This window comes from Pholcus phalangioides, unplaced genomic scaffold (genome assembly GCF_987345545.1).
Source record: "Pholcus phalangioides strain wild (caught in Gottingen) unplaced genomic scaffold, Ppha-v1.0 ptg000007l_1, whole genome shotgun sequence".
Classification (NCBI taxonomy): domain Eukaryota; kingdom Metazoa; phylum Arthropoda; class Arachnida; order Araneae; family Pholcidae; genus Pholcus; species Pholcus phalangioides.
The window spans coordinates 57014659-57019793 of record NW_028301600.1 but is presented as its reverse complement, the minus strand read 5'-3'; positions in this window follow the sequence as shown (position 1 = coordinate 57019793).

Here is a 5135-nt window from a genome sequence, read left to right as displayed (position 1 = left end):
GATTGGGTTTTTGAGGACAGCGTTTTCATATAAAAAGTAAATTTTTTTTATTTTAATAACTATACAACCCCTTGCAATACTAATGACGTATCTGAGGTTCACACGTTATTTGGATACTTTTTTTAAATGGAAGTATGCCCCTAGGATCAACAGTTCACTAGTAATTTGCGGTTCGAGGAGTTAACTATGCACCCTGCGCAGCGTTGGAATTGAAAAATAAAATTCCCTTACGAAGGTTTTTAACACAGCTGGCTGATGCGAAGATATATTTAGGAAATAGAAAATTTTTTCAACTGCCCCTGCGGGGAATCGAACCTACGTCCTTTCACTTTCCGGGTGAACTCACTAGACTACAGAGGAAACGAATAGCTCCATCTTTCCTTGGAGCTCGTGTGCACTGAACGGGACCGTACATGGACGGTCGAACCTAACTCAGGCCAAAGCTCACAATTGCTGACAATGCCAAATATATTTTCGCATCAGCCAGCTGTTAAAAACCTTCGTATGGATATCGGAGAGTGACATCATCCTCGGATAAAATTCACTTGTCCCACGGACCAGTGAATACGAGAGGTAGTTGCCCAAAAAGACATTTGACCCCAAATGTAATCTCTTCTGAGTAATAACAATTAATTTTCCTAAATATGTTAATATTTAGGATTAATTAAGAATCCTATAATTAAGAAGAGTTATATACCCTAAGGGGTGCAGAAAGCCATAGAAAAAATTATAACTGTAGTCAAACCTTATGAAGTCACCACTGTTGATTCTATGGCTTTATCGATAAACAAGTGTGGAGGCTTGAAAAGGCCTTTTTTTTTTAAATTACATTTTCAGAAAACATTTTGTAAAAGATATTTGCTACTAAGAAATCACATTAAATGCACATGTTTTTTTAGCATATCAGCAAAAAAAAAAGGCATTTTCAGGTGTCAAACTTACTGGCGGCTTTTTTCGCTACTGGTCTCTCCCGCGGACCACCACAATAATTTTTTTCTCGATGGTCCGATTGTTTTAATCAGTGGACCACCAATGACTTCGAACGCTGCTGTATATATTTAAAACTCAGAAACTTTTCTCCAGTTCATATACAGAGTGTTTGCACTATATTGAGTGCTGTCCAACAGGCACGGATCCAGAGCGATGTGCTGGGACCGGCGATTAATTGTGTAGGTTCCTAGAATGGTCCCGTATTTTATGGGGGCCTTCTGGATCCACGTCTGTTAGTCACCGAGGAAAGGACTTCCAAAGACAAAAACAAAATGTTTCAAATGTTGCCGCCCATCATCCTAGAAGCCGTTTGATTAAAAACTAATTATTTCTTCAAGAAATTCAAAATTTAAATTACCATACACTTCCCGGGTCCTATAATCAGAATTAGTAAAAAAAAGAGAACATTTTTCATAAACAAGCACACAATTTTTATAAACAAACTAAAAAAATCAATAACTTTACTTCCGCAATTGACAAAAGTTATGAAACATTAAATTTTGTTAATTTCAGGCATATTATTTGGCAGAAAATATATTATTCCTGCCAGGCTTTAGTGGGCAGTGTAAAAATTTGTCTCTAATAACAAATGTGATTTTCTTGAGATTTCAGTTATAAAAATTCCTTTGAGAAATAAATGATAATTGGTTGAAGATTGAACTTAAAATAGACGTATATAGAAATTTCTAAGTACTTAAGCAAATAAAAAACTAGTTCAAAAGACTTATGGCTGCATTGCGCCAAAAATACTGAACTATTACCTTACAGTAAATCAAGAATTTTGAATACTTAACACACAGTGAATTGAACACAAAAAAAGCTATTATACATTTCAAAAATTTTAAGAAAATTAAAAACATAATTGAAACCCTTCAATAACGTGAAAACAGTGATTGCCTCGGGGGAAAATATATTTAAAATAAATAATATATTGAATAAATTATATTAATAAATTTAGACCTGCTTTAATGATTACCATAATACCTCCAGATCACAAAGAGGATGTATATCTTTGTCTAATGTAAATGTTTTTCGTCAAATGTGAATTCTGCGTTTGATGTTCTACTGTAGATTTCCCCATTTTTCATTTTTATCGATTGTGGTTATGTAATTGTATTCTCTCTCGTGGTTATTCTCCAAATAGAAAAAAGTTTCTTCTTAGACTGATGGAATTAGATAATAAGAGTGTATAATACAATTGTTAAATTTGATTGCTCCTACTTTTCCAATTTTATTTGCTTAAAAGACGCGGAATTTTTAACTATCACATTATTCAACTGAATTTTTTAAAATATTTAACTGGAACAATGAATAAATAAACGAAAATTCGGAAATATTTCTGGAGGTACGCGTTGGACATCAAACGGAAAAAGAGATTACTCATGTGTGTTATCACTATGACAGGAGTTAGGTCACGTGGAGCATTATGTAATTCTTCTCAATGAGTTATAAAATATTAATATTTTATATTTTTTAACGATATTTTGATCTGATTTTTCAGTCTTTGAACGCTGATTGAAGAATTCGGTGTTAAAAGATTATCAGGAAGAACGAACTAATGCATCCCGTAAACTGTAATGCAAACTTTCTTACAATATAGATTAACATGCCAGATAAACAACTTCTCATAGATACACGAAATTCACGATTGCTTATTATGGTGAGATTTTTAAAATATGATTATTCTATCGCTGCAGAATTTTTGAATGTAAGCTTTTTTTGTTCTATTTATAATGTATATGTTTCGAATTCCATAACAGTGGCCAAGAGTTATACCCGGCGATCACTCGTGGCGGTTGGGGGTTATTCATAAAATTGGGCTCTGCCTGTTGAGATGCGGATAAATAAATAAATAAATTAATTAATTGAACAGAAGGAGTGAAATTTTTTTATAAATTTGACCAAGTTTAATCCATTTTAATATGTATAACTGAACTAACGAGGGATTTTTACTTTCCAGTCAAGAAAACTTCGGATCAATCAGTTTGCAATGTTGAAATCTACTATTTGTTTTCATGTTGGTAACAACTAGTAAATTTCAATTGCAAACTTATTGAAAAACAAATTGAAATAATTTTATTTCAATTTAGAAATCATACGCTAAGGGGTTCTGTTTTTGTTTAAATTTTCCACACATGCTAGATTCGATAGAGTTTATAAATTTTTTTACCGAGATTTACTATTTAGTAAAATGCTAAACGTATACTACAGTGTGATTCACGCTTAACAGAGATATAGACAGTGTATAGGGTCAGAATAGACTTTGATTTTCTTTTATGGTGAAAACTGCAATGAGTGCTAGCCATTTTAATGTCTTTTGTGATTTATATTTATCTAAATTTTTCGATATCAAATGCATCTCTATATCATGAAAGACTTGCGAGGGAAACAAATCAACAGAGGAACAAGCTATCTGTGATTACATACTGTATTTTAACGTGTATAAGGAACCCCCTGATTTTTTGGTCTTAAAATTTGTAGAAAAAGTTGAAAGAGATAAATTTCTATAACACTATCCATGTATGTATCCCTCCTATTTTTGGGATCCAATTTTCGGCAAAATGGGGTTCTATATACACATTAAAATACGGTATATCATTATTGAATTTCATCAAGAGCTATATGCAACTTTGTATTCAAACAAAACCAGCTAATTTTTTGACTATATTAATTCTTTTGCTGCTAACATCGCAACATCAGTTTACAATTTAGTAATTTAAATTTTCGTAATATTTCAGTTTCACCTCTCTTATTGCATAAATACGAATGTCATAATTTAAAACTTTTCAATTTCAGTATTTTGAAGAATTTTTTTTTTTTTACAACGGTGATCTTCAAAGTTTTCTTGCATCCCTATGCTCTTTTTTCTTTGATTCAAAACAAAAACCAATTTTCATTGAGTAACAAAAGGAAGCCTTATAAAAACGAATCGAATTCTGCTTTCTTTTCCGCAAACCAGTGATGTTAGAGAACTTCACGAAGTACTTCTCTCTCATATATATCCGTTTGCTTTTATCCGTTTCTGAACGAAAACATTTTTTTTCTTCTTCAATCATATGTAAGAATTGAGTTTTACCAAAAATATAGAAAATCTCAACATTTTCAAGCAGGCGTTACTTTAAAGTAGTATCACTTTTGTGAAAGAAATGATTCACATTCTACAACTCGTTAATAGCAAACACTTAATTTTCTTTTGTTACACTATTGTTCCCAGTATGCCAAGAAACACTGATTTATTATGTGATTTATGAAACAGTTCGTTTATTTTCTCTGTATAAATATTGCGTTTTTAATCTCATGTAAATGAGTATATATTTCAACATCATGACGATTATAAAACGATTATAAAAAATGAAAAATCATACGAGTTTCAATGTTTGAAAAATGTTTCGTTCTCTCACCACAGTTTAACAGTTTTAAATGTTCACAAAAGTTGTAAATTTAGCTGCATAAGCTTTATAGATAGCATCACATATACTTTTAATCATTTAAATCTAGAACTCGATCCACATTTGTTGTGACCATTTTTAAATGAATACGGTTCGTGAATATTTTTTTTCTCTTGAAAATAAATTTACATCCGGTGAAATCGTTGGAAATCTGCTTGCGTCAAGAGAGAAGCAGAGCAGTTTACAATCATATATACTTGATTATAATAACATCTCAGCTGCAACGTCAAAAATTGGCGTCAGCTCCTGCCGATTTCCATAGAGACTAATGTTATTAAACCTCGCCTTTAATATGAATAAAAATGCAACATCGGATATATATATATATATATATATATATATATAACAAATGATTTCTCATTACTTTCACTTTTGTGGTGTGTGGTTTCAAGAAATTTCTAAAATTTGAGCTCAACACATTGGTGAAATGTTTGTCTATTTTTTTTTTTTATGACAACAAAACAGAAAGTTTATTCATTGTTTTCCGTTCACTGTACGTAGGAATATTGGCAGATTTCTAAAAGCCGTCGATCTGTATTTAACTCTTTATTTGGCAGTGCTGCTCTCAGGCAACATGGTTTTCTTATATTTTTTCAAGTAAAGGCATTTTATATTTTGAGCTAGTTTTTGCATTGATGCTTTTTAGATAATCCTAAACATTTGATTTTTACTTGTGAACTGTGCGTGAAGTCTATA